The sequence below is a fragment of the Grampus griseus genome (genome assembly GCF_964374135.1).
Source record: "Grampus griseus genome assembly, chromosome: 10".
Lineage (NCBI taxonomy): Eukaryota > Metazoa > Chordata > Mammalia > Artiodactyla > Delphinidae > Grampus > Grampus griseus.
This window is the reverse complement of record NC_139004.1, coordinates 50,044,175-50,066,922: the sequence shown is the minus strand read 5'-3', so window position 1 is coordinate 50,066,922 and position 22,748 is coordinate 50,044,175. Positions and strand designations below refer to the sequence as shown.

General features: G+C 38.2%; 1 protein-coding gene across 6 annotated transcripts in view; it reads right to left on the bottom strand.

Moving 5' to 3' along the window:
* RBMS3 (RNA binding motif single stranded interacting protein 3) overlaps nucleotides 1-22,748 on the bottom strand; it is a gene marked incomplete at its 3' end in the record, with an annotated part of 699,823 nt that overhangs the window by 148,894 nt on the left and 528,181 nt on the right. The gene's annotated exons all lie outside the window — the stretch shown is intronic.

Below are 22,748 nucleotides of genomic sequence, written 5' to 3'. Positions count from 1 at the left end.
GTGCATGAGACCATTGATGATATTGACAAGAGATATCACAGCAAACTGGTGGGGGTGGAAGGCAGGTGGCTGAGATGTGCATAGGAGTTTCTTAACTTTCAAGAAGTTATGCTATAAAAGAGCTGTAATAGAGGAAAAAGAGATGGAGGGAGATGTATGTTTTGCTTTGCCTGATTTTTAACTGGAGAAAATTGTTCCTGTATAGATATGGATGCTATTGAGAAAGATCCAATAGAGAGAGAAGAGCCAAGTAACAGGTGATCAAAGGGATATTCATTAATGAGAATTATAGAGAACAGGGAAGTGTGGATTCCAAGGTGTGAAGAAAAAGAAAATAGCCTCTGAGAGGAAGAGAGACACCTCTTTTATTGCAATAGGAAGGAAGGACACAGCTGTGTTCTGATGATAGATTTGTAAATTTGATGGTGGCAGGTTAAGGGAGTTCCCATCACATAACTGCTACCTTCTAAATTAAGTGAAAAGGGATGTCATTTGCTGAGTGTCTGGAGAGGCATGGCAGCAGCAATTTCAGAAGGGTGAAGACTGTTTGCAATAGCCATTGCGAATTGGAGACTAAGTTAACCAGTGAAAATAGGCGGATTTTAGAGAAATTCCAGAGATGCAGTTGAGGTTGGCGATCATAGTGCAGCAATCTGTTTTCCTCTTCTGATCTATTTTATTTATGGTTTATCTGGAGACACAAAAAAAGACACAGCCAGTGTCTGGAGACACTGGAGACACAGCCAGTTGAGTGCATCTAAGTTTGGGATTTAATCAGATAAGAACCACAAAGGATGACAAGTCCAAGTTAGGGGACAGGATAAAGAAAGAGGGGTCAGTGGACCAGACATTCCCAAGAGGCTGGAGAAAGATCATTACCTGAACAACCACCCTGGAAAATAGAAGGTTACAAGATGAGAGTAGGAATTTGATGTCATGATTTTGGAGAGAGCAGTTTCCTGAGGTTGTGTGATCTTGAGTTTGAGAGTGAGTGGCTGAGAAGAAATTGAAGAGGAAGTTATGGCAGATGATGAGGTAAAAACATCGAGAGGCCAGGTATTTAGGCACGATGGTTCAATATAACAAATGACTGTTGACAACTTAGAGTATTGGCAGGAACTTTGTTAGAAATGGAAACTTATCCAGATGCCAAAACTTCAGTGACAGAGCACATTATCCGAAGGCCAATGGATGATGGGTGAAGAGGGTGGTCTTGTGTGAGCCTCAAACAAAGCAGAGTGTTTACCAAAAGGAAGAGGAACCATCATCCAGAAGCCACAAAAGAGCGTAAAAGCCACTACCCCAGTGAGAATAAGCAGAGCTCAGAAAGGTTGGAATGAAGTAGTTTCTTTGGGGAAGAGCCTGGATTTGATGCTGGCAGGGTGGTAGCAGAAACTCTGAGTGAATGCTGAGGGTATACTGTCTTTGCTGATGGTGAAACAGTGGATCCAGGGATAGATCAAAAAGGAAGAACACAATTTTATGGAATGGTAGATAACAGAGGACAAACAACATGGAGAATGAATATTATACCTCAAGTACCGATGACTTCAAGATGAGACCTCAGGGAAGTTCTCTAGGATAAAGGCAACACTAGGTCTAAAATATGGAATTTCTGATCTATTGGGCTTTAAGCAGCACCAGTATATTCAGTCCTCAAATTCTAGAACAACAGAATCTTAACTGCTGAACTAGTGGTTTACCATCCCCACTACAGCTGATTCAGGATAACCTTTATCATCTATGAAAGACTACATCCTATGGTGTCAATTCTCCCACCTTAATTTGTTAACTAAGGTGAAGGTTTACTCTCAAGGTGAGTCAAAAAAGCATTAATACTCTTCTAAAAATCTAAAAAAATGATATAAATGAACTTATTTACAAAACTTACAGACACAGAAAACAAACTTATAACCATAAGTTATAACCAAAGGGGAAAGGGGGGTAGGGATAAATTGGAATTTGGAATTAACAGATACTGACTACTATATATAAAGTAGATAAACAACAAGGATATAGCACAGGGAACTATATTCAACAACTTACAATAAAATATAATGGAAAAGAAAATGAGCATATATAAATGTATGTATATATATGTAAATATAACTGAATCACTTTTCTGTACACCTGAAACACTGTAAATCAACTATACTTCAATTAAAAAATTAAAAATAAAACTCAATATCAATTTACTCCCTAGAGAACAAGAGGATAAAACAAAATCAGTCAAGTGGCCTTTGGAAAATCAGGATCTTATATAGAATTTTTTAAAATAAATTAATTTTATTTATTTATTATTTTTGGCTGTGTTGGGTCTTCATTGTTGCACGTGGGCTTTCTCTAGTTGCAGCAAGTGGGGTTTATTGTTTGTTGTGGTGCATGGGCTTTTCATTGCGGTGGCTTCTCTTGTTGCAGAGCACGGGCTCTAGGTGCGTGGGCTTCAGTAGTTGTGGCATGTGGGCTCAGTAGTTGTGGCTCACAGGCTCTAGAGCGCAGGCTCAGTAGTTGTAGCGCATGGGCTTAGTTGCTCCATGGCATGTGGGATCTTCCCGGCCCAGGGCTCGAACCCGTGTCCCCTGCATTGGCAGGCGCATTCTTAACCACTGCATCACCAGGGAAGCCTGAGGATCTTATATAGAATTTTGAAGAGAATAATACTCTAACAGATTTACTACACATTTCTATTTTTTCTTAGTCAAAGTATTTGAAGGATTTTGAAATATTTATTTTACCTTCTATATCAGCAAGTTTTGAGTGAATTATAATAATTAATTACAGTAACTATGTGAAACTCAGATTATTCACCTCTTTAATTTATATTCCTTTTCTATAGTTTTAAATTGCCTGTATTAAAGATCTTATGGTACATGTATCTTGAATTATGGATCATTTAAAAATCTTTTTTGAGATATAATCCAGAATTTTCAAAGCTTAAAAAGACCTTGAACATCATTTTGTCCTCTGCTTTTATTTTGTAGCCAAGAAAACCGAGGTACCGAGAAGTCCCACCAGGAGGGGCAGGGTCCAAGGTAACTTTAGAAGAAAAGTGGGATGGGAACCCATGCCCTTAACGCCTATCCAGCCCTCATAAGAGGTGAAAATTATGAGCAAAGAAACATATCTTGCTCTCAAGTGTTTCTTTTTTTCATTCATCTTTGCACCATTTCAGCCTGTAAATAAAGTAAAAGCACATAGCAGCCATGTTTTAGTTTCTTCATGTAGGAAGGCTGTTTAAAACACACTCTTGAGTCAACCTTTTGGCAGTCAAAAGCTTTCACAGAAGATCTGTTATTTTAAGAATGGTATTTTTTCACTGATCCCTGAAGAACTAGATACTTAAACATTTATTGGTACAAGGTCATTGCTTTACTGAAATGGCTTTAACTTAACATAAATCAACTTAGTACCTCTGTATATCCCTACTTTAAGGAAGGACAGAGAAATCTGAAGTTGAAGGTCAATTTAATTCTTTCTAGCCCAAGCTTATTGAGCTAATTTCTACCTCCCTGTACCTCTATTTTCTGTTGGGTGTTTAAGCACTAAGGCTATTGCAAACATTATTGGAAATGAATACACAAGTGACAGAGTCTGAACTGCAGTGTGTTAGCTAAACAAGTTGCTTTCTATTTGATGTGTTCACTAGAAATAAAAAATGAAAGAGTCCAAAAGCCATAATTTTAAGTTAAATACTAAAATTCTCAACAAGGGGAACTTTCCAGGGGGCTCTTGTGACCTGTGCATATATTACATACACAACCACTCTACGTATATATTTTGTCAAAGCTTTATGAACAAAGCGATCTATTGACCACAATCAAAAGTACTCGTGTTCTGAAATTTCTTTCTTTTGTTTTTCAGTGCTACAGCCTGCCCTGAATCTTCACTATCATCTCTTGCACTCTGTTGACTTTATCTGTGAGATAAGTGTTAAAAAGCACAGCATGTGGTCAAAGAAGGGCTGAAGATGGATTAAGTGGGTTGTTTGCTTGATATCTGCTCCAGAACAAAGTTTTTCTATGTAAAAACTAAAACGCTCTCTTCTTGAAAGAAATCTTTGATTTTAGTTTCACGCGCACAACTTCATTGAGTCAAATTGTTTAAAAAAGTTTTAATATAGAAAAACGATCCTTTTCAAGTTGCTCCCAGCAAAACTTTCTCAAAAATGCCCCAAGACAGAAGTGACAAGTGGAGCAAAAGATTGTCAACTGCTAAAAATATCTGCACTATGTCATTAGTGGATACACGTATATAAATGTAGCCCAAAGAAATAGCACAGCTTGCTAACAAAATCGACTTCTATTTAACTGAAATAAGGAGACTTTCACAAGCCGCTCAAAAATAAAGCAACTTTAAAAAATTAATTCCCTTGACTAAAGTATTGAAGAGAGACCGAGAGGCAGGAAGCCCCTCTATTAATTCTGCAAGTTCTAATCAGACATGCTAGAGATCTAAGCATGAGAAATGGGACCAGAATTCATGTAAACAGAAAATCCCTCTGAGCAGAGGCAGTCTCCTCTTACTCTTCCTTTCCAGTTTCCTTTAGAAACCAATCTTGGATGCATATTCCATCTTAATGTCTGATACTGGAATAGGGGGTGCTATAGGAATTTGTATGAAATCTGTTGTAAATGGCTTTAAACCCAACGGCTTTGTCAAACTACAAGGTTTTGTCAGCATCAACTCTAAGCATATGATAAAAATTAACAAAAAAAAGTACCATGCTCAATGCTTGGTTTAAACAATTTATTTTTATTCTCCACCATCTCCACTCTCACTCTGCCTTGGCTATCTTCACAATACTCCAAACTACAATGAAGATGGAAAGAAGACTGTCGTGTCAGCAGCTCTGGAGAACTGAGATGGCAGATTGGAGTCAGTGGCGGAGGGAGAGGAAATTCCACCAGCGAGATGGGAAACATATCTATTTTATCTTAGCAGGATAGTCAGCAAGTTTGTATCATGAAATGAGAAAAGAAACTCCAATTAGCACTGTAGCCTAAGAAACGTGTTCGCTGACAGCGGCTGATGCCAAAGGCACAGCATCTCTTGATTCTGCTCCCTATTACGTGGATTATTACTGAATAGACAATTATGTTTAGGATGGGGAGAAAAACAAATGCTTAAGCACGTAAACTGATTGCAGAGAATGCAAATATTTCCATTTTGCTTTGCTAAGGCCATTAAAAATACACAGAGGAAAAAAAAGCTACTTTTTCACAAATTAATTTTCCTCTTCTAGACTATGCAGGTTTCAATCCAACATCTGTTACCTTTGTTAGTCTGTGATCTGCCAGAGATTGTTCTTTTTAAGGACTGTCTAGCACTACGTAAAATTCATAACTTTAATTCTTTGAATGTTATATAATTTTTAAACATGTATCTTATTTAGTGAACGAGGTTATGTGGAAGACAATGTTGAGGGAAAGATACATATTCTCTGCTCTCATATTACTTAGGGCTTGGGAAAAAATGATAATATACTGTGTACTGGATGCACTATTTTCTATGTTCCAAGTCATTTAGTGCTAAGCAACTTTCAGAAGAGTATGTGTTGGGGGGCAGCTTCAAGATGATGAATAAGATGTGGAGATCACCTTCCTCCCCACAGATACATCAGAAATACACCTACATGTAGAACTGCTCCTATAGAACACCTGAACGCTGGCAGAAGACCTCAGACCTCCCAAAAGGCAAGAAACTCCCCACGTACCTGGGTAGGGCAAAAGAAAAAAGAAAAAACAGAGACAAAGAATAGGGACGGAACACGCACCAGTGGGAGGGAGCTGTGAAGGAGGAAAGGTTTCCACACACTAGGAAGCCCCTTCGCGGGTGGAGACTGCGGGTGGCAGAGGGGTGAGCTTCAGAGCCTTGGAGGAGAGTGCAGCCACAGGGGTGCAGAGGGCAAAGTGGGAAGATTCCCACACAGAGGATCGGTGCCGACCAGCACTCACCAGCCCGAGAGGCTTGTCTGCTCACCACTGGCGCGGGCGGGGGCTGGGAGCTGAGGCTCGGGCTTCGGTCAGATCACAGGGAGAGGACTGGGGTTGGCGGCCTGAATACAGCCTGAAGGGGTTAGCGCCAAACAACTAGCAAGACAGGAACAGAGCCCCATCCAATAGCAGGGAGGCTGCCTAAAATCATAATAAGGCCACAGACACCCCAAAACATACCACCAGATGTGGACCTGCCCACCAGAAAGACAAGATCCAGCTTCATCCACCAGAACACAGGCACTAGTCCCCTTCACCAGAAAGGCTACACAACCCACTGAACCAAGCTTAGCCACTGGGGACAGACACCAAAAACAACGGGAACTACAACCTGAAACCTGTGAAAAGGAGACCCCAAACACAGTAAGTTAAGCAAAATGAGAAGACAGAAAAACACACAGCAGATGAAGGAGCAAGATAAAAACCCACCAGACCTAATAAATGAAGAGGAAATAGGCAGTCTACCTGAAAAAGAATTCAGAATGACAGTAAAGATGATCCAAAATCTTGGAAATAGAATAGAGAAAATACAAGAAATGTTTAACAAGGATCTTTTAGAACTAAAGAGCAAAGAAACAGTGATGAACAACACAATAAATGAAATTGAAAATTCTCTAGAAGGGATCAATAGCAGAATAACTGAGGCAGAAGAACGGATAAGTGACCTGGAAGATAAAATAGTGGAAATAACTACTGCAGAGCAGAATAAAGAAAAAAGAATGAAAAGAACTGAGGACAGTCTCAGAGACCTCTGGGAAAACATTAAATGCACCAACATTCGAATTATAGAGGTTCCAGAAGAAGAAGAGAAAAAGAAAGGGACTGAGAAAATATTTGAAGAGATTATAGTTGAAAACTTCCCTAATATGGGAAAGGAAATAGTTAATCAAGTCCAGGAAGCACAGAGAGTCCCATACAGGATAAATCCAAGGAGAAACATGCCAAGACACATATTAATCAAACTGTCAAAAATTAAGTATAAAAAAACATATTAGAAGCAGCAAGGGAAAAACAACAAATAACACACAATGGAATCCCCATAAGGTTAACAGATGATCTTTCAGCAGAAACTGCAAGCAAGAAGGGAGTGGCAGGACCTATTTAAAGTGATGAAGGAGAAAAACCTACAACCAACATTACTCTGCCCAGCAAGGATCTCATTCAGATTTGATGGAGAAATTAAAAGCTTTACAGACAAGCAAAAGCTGAGAGAGTTCAGCACCACCAAACCAGCTTTACAACAAATGCTAAAGGAACTTTTCTAGGCAGGAAACACAAGAGAAGGAAAAGACCTACAATAACAAACCCAAAACAATTAAGAAAATGGGAATAGGAACATACATATCAATAATTACCTTAAATGTAAATGGATTAAATGCTCCCACCAAAAGACACAGACTCACTGAATGGATACAAAAACAAGACCTGTATATACGCTGTCTACAAGAGACCCACTTCAGGGACACACCCACTAGGGACACATACAGACTGAAAGTGAAGGGATGGAAAAATATATTGAATGCAAATGGAAATCAAAAGAAAGCTGCAGTAGCAATTCTCATATCAGACAAAATAGACTTCAAAATAAAGAATATTACAAGAGACAAAGAAGGACACTACATAATGATCAAGGGATCAATCCAAGAAGAAGATATAACAATTGTAAGTATTTATGCACCCAACATAGGAGCACCTCAATACATAATGCAAATACTAACAGCCATAAAAGGGGAAATTGACAGTAACACAATCATAATAGGGGACTTTAACACCCCATTTTCACCAATGGACAGATCATCCAAACTGAAAATAAATAAGGAAACACAAGCTTTAAAGATACATTAAACAAGATGGACTTAATTGATATTTATAGGACATTCCATCCAAAAACAACAGAATACACATTCTTCTCAAGTGCTCATGGAACATTCTCCAGGATAGATCATATGCTGGGTCACAAATCAAGCCCTGGTAAATTTAAGAAAATTGAAATCGTATCAAGTATCTTTTTGAACACAACGCTATGAGACTAGGTATCAATTACAGGAAAAGGTGTAAAAAGTACAAACACATGGAGGCTAACAATACACTACTTAATAAACAAGTGATCACTGAAGAAATCAAAGAGGAAATAAAAAAATACCTAGAAGCAAATGACAATGGAGACACGACGACCCAAAACCTACGGGATGCAGCAAAAGCAGTTCTGAGAGGGAAGTTTATAGCAATACAATCCTACCTTAAGAAACAGGAAACATCTCAAATAAACAACCTAACCTTGCACCTAAAGCAATTAGAGAAAGAAGAACAAAAGAACCCCGAAAGTTAGCAGAAGGAAAGAAATCATAAAGATCAGATCAGAAATAAATGAAAAAGAAATGAAGGAAAAAATAGCAAAGATCAATAAAACTAAAAGCTGGTTCTTTGAGAAGATATACAAAATTGATAAACCATTAGCCAGACTGATCAAGAAAAAAAGGGAGAAAACTCAAATCAATAGAATTAGAAATGAAAAAGGAGAAGTAACAACTGACACTGCAGAAATACAAAGGATCATGAGAGATTACTACAAGCAACTCTGTGCCAATAAAATGGGCAACCTGGAAGAAATGGACAAATGCTTAAAAATGCACAACCTGCCAAGACTGAACCAGGAAGAAATAGAAAATATAAACAGACCAATCACAAGAACTGAAATTGAAGCTGTGATTAAAAATCTTCCAACAAACAAAAGCCCAGGACCAGATGGCTTCACAGGCAAATTCTATCAAACATTTAGAGAAGAGCTAACACCTATCCTTCTCAAACTCTTCCAAAATACAGCAGAGGGAGGAACACTCCCAAACTCATTCTACGAGGCCACCATCACCCTGATACCAAAACCAGACAAAGATGTCACAAAGAAAGCAAACCACAGGCCAATATCACTGATGAATATAGATGTCAAAATCCTCAACAAAATACTAGCAAACAGAAACCAATAGCACGTTAAAAACATCATACACCATGATCAAGTGGGGTTTATTCCAGGAATGCAAGGATTCTTCAATATACGCAAATCAATCAACGTGATACACCATATTAACAAATTGAAGGAGAAAAACCATATGATCATCTCAATTGATGCAGATAAAGCTTTTGACAAAATTCAACACCCATTTATAATAAAAACCCTGCAGAAAGTAGGAATAGAGGGAACTTTCCTCAACATAAAAAAGGCCATATATGACAAACCCACAGCCAACATCGTCCTCAATGGTGAAAAACTGAAAGCATTTGCACTAAGATCAGGAACAAGACAAGGTTGCCCACTCTCACCACTCTTATTCAACATAGTTTTGGAAGTTGTAGCCACAACAATCAGAGAAGAAAAAGAAATAAAGAAGAAGTAAAGCTGTCACTGTTTGCAGATGACATGATACTATACATAGAGAATCCTAAAGATGCTACCAGAAAACTACTAAAGCTCATCAATGAATCTGGTAAAGTAGCAGGATACAAAATTAATGCACAGAAATCTCTGGCATTCCTATACACGAATGATGAAAAATCTGAAAGTGAAATTAAGAAAACACTCCCATTTACCACTGCACCAAAAGGAATAAAATATCTAGGAATAAACCTACCTAAGAGAGAAAAGACCTGTATGCAGAAAATTATAAGACACTGATGAAAGAAATTAAAGATGATACAAATAGATGGAGAGATATACCATGTTCTTGGATTGGAAGAATCAACATTGTGAAAATGACTCTACTACCCAAACCAATCTACAGATTTAATGGAATCCCTATCAAACTACCATTTTCCCAGAACTAGAACAAAAAATTTCACAATTTGTATGGAAACACAAAAGACCCCGAATAGCCAAAGCAATCTTGAGAACGAAAAACGGAGCTGGAGGAATCAGGCTCCCTGACTTCAGAATATACTACAAAGCTACAGTAATCAAGACAGTATGGTGCTAGCACAAAAACAGAAATATAGATCAATGGAACAGGATAGAAAGCCCAGAGATAAACCCACACACATATGGTCACCTTACCTTTGATAAAGGAGGCAAGAATATACAGTGGAGAAAAGACAGCCTCTTCAATAAGTGGTGCTGGGAAAACTGGATAGGTACATGTAAAAGTATGAAATTAGAACAGTTCCTAACACCATACACAAAAGTAAACTCAAAATGGATTAAAGACCTAAATGTAAGGCCAGACACTCTCAATCTCTTAAAGGAAAACATAGGCAGAACACTCTACGACATAAATCACAGCAAGATCCTTTATGGCCCACCTCCTAGAGAAATGGAAATCAAAAGAAAAATAAACAAATGGGACTTAATGAAACTTCAAAGCTTTTGCACAGCAAAGGAAACCATAAACAAGACCAAAAGACAACCCTCAGAATGGGAGAAAATATTTGCAAATGAAGAACTGACAAAGGATTAATCTCCAAAATTTACAAGCAACTCATGCAGGTCAATATCCAAAAAACAAAGAACCCAATCCAAAAATGGGCAGAAGACCTAAATAGACATTTCTCCAAAGAGGATATACAGATTGCCCACAAACACAGGAAAGAATGCTCAACATCATTAATCATTAGAGAAATGCAAATCTAAACTACAATGAGATATCATCTCACACTGGTCATAATGGCCATCATCAAAAAATCTAGAAACAATAAATGGTGGAGAGGGTGTGGAGAAATGGGAACACTCTTGCATTGTTGGTGGGAATGTAAATTGATACAGCCACTATGGAGAACAGTATGGAGGTTCCTTAATAAACTAAAAATAGAACTACCATACAACCCAGTAATCCCAGTACTGGGCATATACCCTGAGAAAACTATAATTCAAAAAGAGTCATGTACCAAAATGTTCATTGCAGTTCTATTTACAATAGCCAGAACATGGAAGCAGCCTAAGTGTCTATCGACAGATGAATGGATAAAGAAGATGTGGCACATATATACAATGGAATATTACTCAGCCATAAAAAGAAATGAAATTGAGTTATTTGTAGTGAGGTGGATGGACCTAGAGTCTGTCATACAGAGTGAAGTAAGTCAGAAAGAGAAAACGAAATACCGTATGCTAACGTGTATATGGAATCTAAGAAAAAGAAAAAAACAACGGTCATGAAGAACCTAGGGGCAAGATGAGAATAAACATAGACCTACTAGAGAATGGACTTGAGGATATGCGGAGGGGGAAGGGTAAGCTGTGAGAAAGTGAGAGAGTGGCATGGACATATATACACTACCAAATGTAAAACAGATAGCTAGTGGGAAGCAGCCGCATAGCACAGGGAGATCAGCTCGGTGCTTTGTGACCAACTAAAGGGGTGGGATAGGGAGGGTGGGAGGGAGGGAGATGCAAGAGGGAAGAGATATGGGAACATATGTATATGTATAACTGATTCACTTTGTTATAAAGTAGAGACTAACACACCATTGTAAAGCAATTATACTCCAATAAAGATGTTAAAAAAAAAAAAAGTACAGCAGTGGAGATCTAAAAAGCTAGTTGATTCTTTGAAAAGTTGATAAATAAAAATTACTTAAAATAGAAAAAAAAAGAGCACGTGTGCATATCAGTCTAGCAGCATATATAAAAGGTCTCACTGAATATAGTCAAATAATCTGTTTATATTAAAACAAAATAAACAACAGTAATAATAATAGTAAGCCGTTTGAGTTGAAGGCACGCAACTGGACAGGGACAGGGAAAGAGGGGTCTACAGAATAGTGGCAAGTTGGAGCTCCTCGGGGTATGAGGACAGCAGAATTTCATGTGGCTGGAGAGTATGGCTAATAGATTTAGGTTGGCAGCTGAATTGTTGAGAACTATTCAGGCCTGAGCTACTCCTGAAAAGCAAGGAGAAAGGATATAAATGACTCATAGTTTCTCGATGCTCTGAGGTTACCAGCAGGGAAAGTATTCACCAAAAGATTTAACAGAGACACAATCTAATTATGCCATTTCCATAGGCCTTTCCCTGTTATCTTTCTGGTCTGTATCTTTCAGCCTCCCAACTTGCTGACTAAGCTGTGGGTTACCCAGTGAACAGGCTGAGTTGGGATTCATTCATTGTTTTTCTTAGGTAATACACTTTGTTCCAACTATGCCCCAGATGCAATGCGATATTCAAATAATGTATCACCAATGGTTCTGGTTCTAAGAAACCTACTCCAGTAAGTTAACACAGTATTCAGTAACACAGTATGGCATTGAGAGAAAGTCTCTTAATGTAAGTCAGAATTGAGAGTTCCAGCCCTGACTCAGCCACAAACAAAGGAGACATGTGAACTGGAGAATCTGTTAGCCTTCTTGGGTATCAGCATGCATATTTACACAATGAAGGGGAAAGATAGGATAAAACATCACAACCCTGCAGCTCCCCCCAAAAAGTCTATCATTCCAGGATATTTATTCAAATAATATATTTGCAAGAGAAAGCAAGACAATAATTATCACAAGAAAACTACTGACCACAGACTCAGAAAACAACCTGACAGTCACATGGCCTTGAAAGAACCACTGAATCCACAGATCCCATTAACTCTATGATTTTCACTACAAATTGTTCCTGCTGAACCTGACTGATGGTACTTCAAGTGAGAGTGCATCTATAAGAATCTTTAGAGGGAAATACAAGAGACCTCCGAGACTCAAGACTTTAAGGAAGATTCTCTAGCAATCATAAAAGGAGAACTAGGTTCTAATCCTCAACTTGGTAAAGATGGGTAAGCCAGTTTGGTACTCCAGAAGAACAACATGTGGTTTCACCAGACTTCATCATTTCCCACTTTTCCGCAAGAAACTTCTCATCCTAGTGACTGTCTCTATCGCACTGCAGAAAAAAAAAATCTCAAAGAAAAGAGGTCACTGCACACTCAGATAAGTATCAAAGTAAGTAAGTTGCGCAAATGAGAAACACAGAAGTCTTCCAAGGAGAAATATGCCCATCCGTTCCTTTCTTTATCATGGTAACTTCACACCAATTTCAGCATCAGATAATCTATCCCTGGTTGAAGTTGCTACCAGTATATCTACGGTTAGTGTAGGCTGTATGTGGGCAAACTTGGAAAAGTTTGCAAATTATAAACGTTTGCAATTATAACCCTATATAACAAATTCTGAAGAAATTCAGCTCAGAAGCCAAACAGGATAAAAACATCCTAGTTTATAGAAGAGGATGCTATATTTGTTTGTACAGATGTATCTACTGATTCCCGATGAACAAAGAAACCAAAAATTCACATCAAAAAATGTGTGATTAAATAGACAAAGAACATTCTAAATTTTCACTTAGTCTTTTCTGAAATTCAATTATGGTAATGCAGCAAACACACTTGCATTATTCTCCATTTCTTTACTCTGTTCATTCTCAAATCAATACATTTCCACAGCACCTGCTGTTCTTATAACATGGATTCTTAGAATAAGGTTATGAGTCCAGTATCTTTAAACATTCTTGTTTTGAATGGCTGTCCATTCTGATCCTTTTTTTTTATTGTTTGTCAGTGATGTAATTGGTAGAACATCTTAAAGTAGTGATTCAAATTAGAGGTAAATGGAAAGGTCAGAGTAAGATAGTTTATTCATTTATAGTATCATTTGCCAACAAAGTAGGCCATTAAAATCTGGGTGTCTCATTCTAATGACAATGAATAAAATGAAAGCATAAATGAATTGAAGGACCCCATGAGGACTCATACTAGAAGGTCTGGCTGCATTTCCTCAGACCTTGCTTGCCTTTTAAAACTCATGAGAACTCTCTCATTGTGTGTAACAATGCTATGAACTTACCCTGTCATTTTTGTTCTGATGTGTGTGTGTGTGTGTGTGTGTGTGTGTGTGTGTGTGTGTATGTGTATATATATATATATGTATATACACGCACATATAAATATAAATATATATAGAGAGAGGGAGTGTTTTATTTAGCAGTGCCATAATACACATATCTTTTAATTGAAGTCATTTCTTTTATGTTCTAAAATTTTATCTAAATATTTTACTTTCTTTTTCAGTCATTTTACCTTAGTGATATATCAGAGTCATTTGGTCCTAACAATCACTTTTTCCCTGAGCTCTTGAAGCCAGTAATTTAAAAATTATAGAGTAAGACCTATGGCATCTCAGAGGCAATATGATAAAGCACAAGGAAGTTTTAAGAATTAAACAACTGTGAAGTAGCTCTATCTTCCAAGTACAGTGGTAGCAACAGTTCTGTAGAACCCAAGGCTACCTTGGCTTCAACATGAATTTCCTCTATGCATATATTTTTACTTAGTTTAATCTTTCATTCATTTCATAATACTTCACTCAAAAGTAATAAATTGTTTTAACCATTGGTTTCTTAGGTATGCTAATCAGTGATTTCAAATATAATGTTAAAACCTCATATATAAATATATTTTCATCGTTCTGGCTATAAGCACACATATATAAGTTATACCGCTTTTTAAATAAAATATACCTCTCCAATTGCTTGGAAGCTGCAAAAGTTTCCTTCTCAAACTTGCTAACTTTTCAAAACAATGTGTTTCTCAAGGAACAGAAACCTTGTCTCTGAAGAAACTGGTGTGAATCACTTCTTTAGATCTCGGTCGTCATCTTGAGAAGAGAATAAGTCCCAGCATAACATTTTCCTTAATGAATATCCCCAAATAATTCACACACTCTGTTATCGTAAGAGGGTAAGAAAGAAAACAGAGAGTGAAGAGAAAGAAAAAAGATACTAGTTTGCCTTTCTCCTCTGTGTTTTGAGTTAGGTTTTTAGTAACACCTTTTTATCACTGAAGAACAGACAAAAGCAAAGAACTTACTCCTCAAGGACATTGCGGCAAGAATATTCAATCACTCATCCTTCCACTGATTCATCTGTTTATCCATCCATCCAGCCAGCCAGCCTTCCAGCCATGCAGTCACTCATTTATTCATGTGTCCATTCTTTCAAGAGAGGAGGCTGTATCTTTTCTCTTTTACTCTGGCCAATGCACCTCCTTGAAGAAAAAATCACGTTGCTGCAGCATAATTTTAATTGTGAAGATTCCAGTCTCTGATTAGGGCCAGTGTTTCATGGGCAGATTTTTCTGTTTCCTGTAACTTTGCTCCATAAGCCTGGGAACAGTTTGGCAATAATCTTTCTTACCATGTAAACAATTTTACTCAGAACTACTCAGTGGATCACACTAAATCCTAATAACAAGGTATAAAGAGGCAGCCAGTAAGCTGAGGGAAAAGGTCTGGACCAAGGGTCAGGAGACCGTTGATCCAGCTCCTCTCCATGAATTTCCAAAGTCCTCAGGTATCCAGATGCCACAGTGCCTTCCATGATGGTTTTTGCTAGAACTCCTCTAGTTTTATCTCTTTCCCAAAGTACTGTCTTCTTCTGAAGTGTGCTACGTCTAGTGAAGATTGACATTAGAACATAGCAATACACTTTCTCTAGAACAAGTGAAAGAAACGAGGTCCTTCTCAAAAAAAAGTTTTATCTGGAAGTCATATGGGAAAACTATAGATACGTGACATTTCCTAGGAGCAGAGCAAGTGAATGCCTCCAAGTGAAACCTGTACAGAAATGAGGGTCGCAGGGCAGAGCAGGGGAGAAGCTAAGCAAGGATGTTATCTCAGGCTTGAGTCTAGCCTCAACCTGGTCCCTGGGGGAGCTGGAGAGCAGGAATGGCACCATCAAGGTGTCCTTCCTTGCAGCAAGACGGCTGGTCTTTTATATCCTATGTAGGTCAGTCATTGGCTGTTGACTTTTCCTAGGAGAAGAAAATAATCTCCAAGGAATTTCTGGTCAACGTAGGTGCCTGCTGCCAAAGGTAATTCTTAAGAGAAGGGCACAGGTACAAGCTGTCAGCCCCCACAGAGGCTGGGGGGCGGGGTTGGGGGGGATGATACAGCCTGATAACAGGGATCTGGGTTGGGGTACCAATGGGCTTCAGTCAGGCTGTTTTTAGGTTCTCTTACAGTTTGTCACAGGGGTAATAAATGAATCTTATAGGGGAAAATTGTTTCTACTTGATATCTGTGCTATATTTCTCTAGCTTGTTCTGAAAAGGATGTCCTCTCAGGATCAACCACAGTATAAGGATCTTGAAGACAGGCCTGTGCACAGCGACCCCTGGCATTTAGCACAACGTGATGGTAAGTGGGCATCCTGGGAAATCTGTTCACTCCTCCAGATACCATTTCTTCTTCTGCAAAATGTAAAACTCTTACTAATAAGCTGCTTCTAATTTATCCATTAAAGCAACTTGTCTTGAGATCTTAAATTGGCCTCTGAGGATTTAAATATGGATCAAGTTTGAAAACATGAAATGAACTTACAGGATTCTAGATCTAATGTAAAATTTGGATTTGGGAGAGGCTCCTTTGGCAAGATGGTGTGAAAGTACTGAGAGCACAAAACAGTTTCTCTGTTTCATCTTTTATCCTGAGTTGGCCCTTTCTGTTACTAGGCTTTCTTTAAAAACAATCCTAAGAAATATGAACTAAACACACTTTATCAATCTTTAGTCAATTGGAAGATAGTGAACTAAGGCACTCTCCATTGCCCTGGAGTCTTCAAACTGTTGTTGAAATTGAGATAAATTGTATCATCATTCCTTTCTAATTTGTTGCACATGAGAGATATTAACTGGTTAAGAATTTGCCTTCCAAAATCATAAAACATCAGTTCAAATCCCAGTTCTGCCACCTACCACCTGCAAGACTTTAGGCCGTTTACTTAACTGTTCTAATATTCAGTACTATTATTAGTTTATAGATGGGATTAAGAAGAGTATCTGTTGCGAGGAGTTCTGAAGATTAAATAACAGAGTGCTTAGAAAACACTGTCTCTTACACACAGCAAACATCAAACAATTCTTCTTATTTTCTTTTGCATGGTCTTACTCTTATACTTGTTTGTATAATGCTTTGGGAAAATTGTGAAAGTTAAGGGCTTTTCTTCCATCTTGGTATCAGTCAATTGGGTCATTAAGACCCCAACTGGCTCGTCCATGGTATATATTGATGGTGTCAACCTCAGTGATTAGATGACTAGAATGATGACTTTTAGTTTTAGCTAGACACTTTAATTTGCAGTAATAACATTAGTTTAAGATGCTGGTTGCAAACTTTAACCGACACAAGCTATGAGTCTACTACAGCCGTTGTTCACCTTAATGCTTCATGGGTCCTTCTGTCTAATTACCGCACACACTGTACTTCTGGCTTAAAAGGTTCTTGTTACGCTCTCTATAAGAGCAAATACAGATCATCTCTCATGACCCATAAAATAGGCCTCTTTCCTGAAAACTTCTCTGTTCAGCCCAGCTGTTAGGCTCTCTCCCTCATTACCTTTTAACTTTACATATTCTAGTTAGGCGTTTGTATTCATTTTCTGTTGGTGTAACAAGTCCATAAATGTGGTGGCTTAAACCAATATAAATTTACTACCTTATACTGCTGTAGGTTAGAATTCTGACAGGGGTCTCACTGGGCTAAAATTAAGGTGTCACCAGGGCTGCATTCTCTTCTGGAGGCTCTAGGAGAGAATCCACTCCCTTGCCTTGTTTGCTTTCTAGAGTCACGCACATTCCTCGGCTCTGGTCCCCAGTCCTCCATGTTCAAAGCCAGCGTCATTGGGTCAAGTCCTTCTCGTAACATCACTTTGACCTTCTCTTTTTCCTTCCTCTTCTACTTTTTGGAACCCTTATGATTATACTGGGCCAAAACAGGTAACCCAGGATAATTTCACTAAGGTCAGCTGATTAGCACCCTTAATTCTGTCTGCAACCTTTATTCCCCTTTGCCACATAGCATAACATCTTCACAGGTTCTGGGGATTAGGATGTGGACATCTTTGCGGGGCGTGGGGGAGCATTATTCTGCCTGTCACAGTCATTAGCAGAGGAGGTGTGTCCTTACCATTATAGAATTATAATCTAGTGGGGTGAGGGGGAGATACAAGTAAGAAAAGTAAATAAATAACCCAATGAATGACAATAAGTAGCGATAATATTTAGGAAAGAAATAAACCAGATGAACTGTTAGAACCTGTGAGAGGAGGACCTGTATAGATAGATAGTCAGGGCACGCATCACTAAAAAGGTGACACTGAAGCTGAGATCTGAAGGAGGAGATTGGCGCTCATGTGAATGGCAGACAAAGTAGAGTCAGGAAAGGCTGGGAGGGGAAAGAAGGATAGCTTTCCAGGCAGGAGGGACCACAGTACAAAGTTTAAAAGGCAAAAGAGAGATATTTGTCCATTTAATGAACCACAGAGAGTCCATGGAGCTAGAGTATAATAGGCTTGGGGGAGGGTCGGAGGCTTTAATCCTAGGAAAATAACCAGGACCACATCACTTTGACAATACAATGGGAAATACAATGGGAAATGGGTAATGAAACTAAAGCAAGGAGTTACTGTAAACTGATTTGTATTTTTCAAAAGCAAGGAGTTACTGTAAACTGATTTGTGTTTTTAAAAGGATCTGACTCTTTTGTGAAGACTAGATTGGAAGGAGCCAGGAATGGAAGTGGGAAGACTATGCGGGCAGCTACAAAAGTCAATCTATTAATGGCTAATTTTATGTAATAAAAAATATCAAGTATTATCAGGGATGTGGAGAAAGTAGAAGTATCATACATTTCTGGGAAGGCAAATTGGCTCATTTGAACACTACTGGTGGAGAAATACTAAAGCTGAACATTTGCAAACCCTATGACTAAGCAATTCTACTCCTAGATATAATAGAAATAATTCCCAATAGAAATGAGTACATGCATTTACCTAAAGGCATGTTCTAGAACTGAGCTATCCAATACGGTAGCCACTAGCCAAATGTGACTACTTAAATTTAAATTAATTACAATTAGCTAAAATTAAAAGTTTATTTCCTCAGTCACACTAGCCACATTTCAAGAGTTCAACAGCCACATGTGGCTAGTGGCTGCCATATTGGACAGTGTAGACATAAGATGCTTCTATCATTGTAGGAAGTTCTATTGGACTGTGGAATCCTAGAAGGTTCATAGTGACACTGTTAGTAACGGACAAAAGTTTGAAGCTACCTAAAAGTCTGTCCACATTAGAATGGATAAATAAATTATGACATATTCACACAAAAGGATACTATGCAACAAATATAATAAATAATCGACTCCTATAGGGAACAGGATGGGTGAATCTCACAAACATATTTGAGTAAAATGTCAGACACAAAAGAATATGGACTGTAAGATCCACTATAATGTACAAAAACAGGTAAAACTCATGCATTGTGTTAAAGGTTAGGACAGTGGTTATCCTTAGTAGGTGGAGGGGTAGTGAGTGGGAGAGAATATGAGGAGTCCTTTGTAGAACTAGTAACATTTTGCTCAGTGATGTGGCTGTTTAGTTTGTGAAAATTTATCAAGCTATTTATAATACATATATATTATACTTTAATAAAAAGAATTTTTTCAAGTTAAGCTGTAACACAAATTTTAGTGTGAATTAAAAAATACAGATAATCAACGGGGACCTACTGTATAGCACAGGGAACTCTACTCGACACTCTGTAATAATCTATACGGGAAAAGAATCTGGAAAAGAATGGATATATGTATAACTGAATCACTTTACTGTACACCTGAAACTAACACATTATAAATCAACTATACTCCAATATAAAATAAAAAATTCAATTAAAAAATGTAAATATTCACCCTCTCTTCATTGCCAGAAAAAGTGAGGTGTTTAATTTCTTGAATTTATCAACAAAACAATGGGTTCCTCCAGGTACCACACTTGACTAATCTGTCCTTCTTAATGTTTTCAAATGGAGCATGCAAGGTGCCTCTGAGACAGTGGAGGATTTTAGAGTATTTCTTACCACCAAACCCACCACTGTGCACCAGAAAATATCTCTGATGTAATACGGCAGCCATGACACCTTCGCAGATAGGCAGGAATGGTGACACAAATGAAGGCCCACGGAGGTTACACAGTTTGCCCAATGTCACAGAGCAAATCAGTCATGGAAAATCAAATCAAATCCATATCTCCTTCATGTACTCTCTCCAGTATATTGCTTTACCTTTCTACTCTGAGTTTTGGGCCCCAAAGCCAATAATTTATAGCATACATTGTCACTGGATACACTGAAAAATGTAGACACATCACATAGAGAGTGGAGTGTTGGAGAGAAACTCAATCTAAAGCCAAAATTAATTGAAGTGTCTCAGAATCTGACATTACTAGAAGAAACATTGTTGCGACTCTCAATTTATTCCACCAAAAAAGTGCAACGTAATATGTTTTAATGCACTTTCTGTAGGTCTGCATGCAAGTTTGATTTGTTTTCCCCAGAAGCAATTTACTTTTAAATTCCAAAGCCTCAGATGTCATTGAAGAATGTTTTGGACAACTTAATCATGGCAACAGGGATTAAACCGGGAAACTGGCAGAAATAGTTTGTCTAAAATTAGGCATTCACTAGTCTGAAGGAAGGGAGGAAGAAAACTCTCAAATACTTGCTGTCACACACTCAGACTGAGGAAGTGGCAAAGGGCATCGAATGCCCTGACAAATGAAGTATGTCTGAGCAAATGTGAAAAAGAGAAAAGCACCTACCAGCCTAACACAATGCACACAGGAAAGCTTAAGGAGTATCACCCAGTGCAGTTGGTAAAAGGCCAGTCATATATGTGAGTTTGAATTACTGACTCACGAAGGAACATCTAATGGGGCAATAATGTTCCCTAGGAGTCAAGTGACAGTTGAGTTTGGAGAAAATCAGTCAGTCTATTCCTGATCACTTGTTTTCAAGTTTCTATTTCCTGATGACGATTACAAAGGATCCACTTTCATCAAAATCTGATGTGGCCAGAAGCAACAAGAAAGAAAAAAAAATAAAGGCAAGAACTTAATGGTAACCTCAAACATCCCTGGGTGGTTCAGTACTATATTGACTCTGGGAACAGTACTGAAGTAGACTGTTGCGTCTACAATGACTCTATTTCTTTTAGTATTCGGTTTACTTAAAAAAAAATCTTTCAAATGGTTTATTCTTGTTCCCCACTGGCCCACACAGACTTAGTTCTCACTAGGATACCATCTTCCAAAATGGAAGATGACATTGCATTCATAAATCTACTTTCCTATACTAAGTATGCTATCCAAAAACATTTCTTGTTTCTGATGTTTTCTTTCCCAAATGCATGCTGACTTCTATTTTTAGATTCAATCAGAAATAAGGAAAACGTGACAGAACACACAATTACTAAACTCAATTTGTGTCATTCAAAATGTCTCTTAAAGATTTTAAATGCAACACATTTTAATTCAAAAAATTAAGAGTAATAAAAAAGATGGCTAATAGGAGATATGTGATATATGCTTCATTTTCCACTTATATAAAAAAAATATATCTATTTAGACATCAATTGAGACCAAACATGACTTATGTACTCTGTGCCAATTTTAAAGACTCACAACAGTTTTGGGGGTGTAGAAATGACTATTTTCAAAGGTTCATTTTTTGTTAAAAATGAAAAGACCTGTAAATCACGAAGATTTATAATAATATCTTTGTATGAAATTGTTTCCAATCACTGCAAAAAAACTTTGATTTCTGGGCTGGGCTGGGTTAAATTCAACGAAGCAAGTCACCATCGGAGGAATGTTTAGAGGCTGTGCCAATTCACAGAAATATGTTGATTTTATCCCCAAATGATAATCGCAGCAGAGGCTAGCTGAAATGTTCACCAGCATCTGTGTTCTCTTTCTCCTGGGCATACAAACAGACTACATCTCCCTGCTCTTCTGCATTTAGGGGGCCGAGTCACAGGACAGGGCTCTGTCCAGTGAAAGGTGCAGAGGAATGTACGTGACTTTGGGGTTTGCTACTCAGGCAGTCTCCTGTGCTTTCTCCCTTCCTTTGCCTGCTTCTGAATAGAAGAGCATGCAGTGGAGGACTCCGAGGCCCTAAAATGGTCAAGCCATATGATGATAGAGGCCTGAATGCCTGAATGTGGGCGTGGGTTAGAATCCACATACCCTACACTCTGACCACACTGCACCATGACATAATGAAAAATTAACTTCTACTGAGTTATGACAGGGAACCAACAGTAGCTACAATAATAGCTAACACACTTATTTAATCCTCACAACACCCTGTTTTTCATTTTAATGTTAACCCTCTTGTAGCAAAGAACAAACTGAGACTTAGAGCGGTTAAATAATTGCCTTCAACTTCTAACCACATGTCAGTGTAAAGCCTGTATTGTTCAACATTGCCATGTATTGTTCCCTAAGAAGAAATGTGGATGTGAGGAAGAAGAGAAAGGAGATACAACCGTGGTTTCAGTGTTTAAATCTGTGAAAGAGGAGACTATAATTAACAGCTGAGCAGGGCAGTTGAGGCAGGTGGTCTCAGGGTTGGGACATATTAGGGAAACAGTGCAGGGAGGAGGCTTAGGAACCTGGGAATTACCTTATGTGAACAGGGGTGATGCTTCCCTGCATCTAAAGTAAAGTGACAATTAAATCTATTAGCTTGTGCTGCAGTTGGAGATGAGACCCCAGGGCCCCAGAGAAGTGCCTGGAAGATGGGAAATGGGGATGAGTGGATGTCTACTCAATCCTGCCTGGACCATCTCATTGGCCATTACGAGAGCTATTGTTACACTACTTCTCACCATGTCTTTTTCTCAACATCAATTCTCACAAAAAGATTCAACCAATGCCTTTAAAATCTTTTAAACCA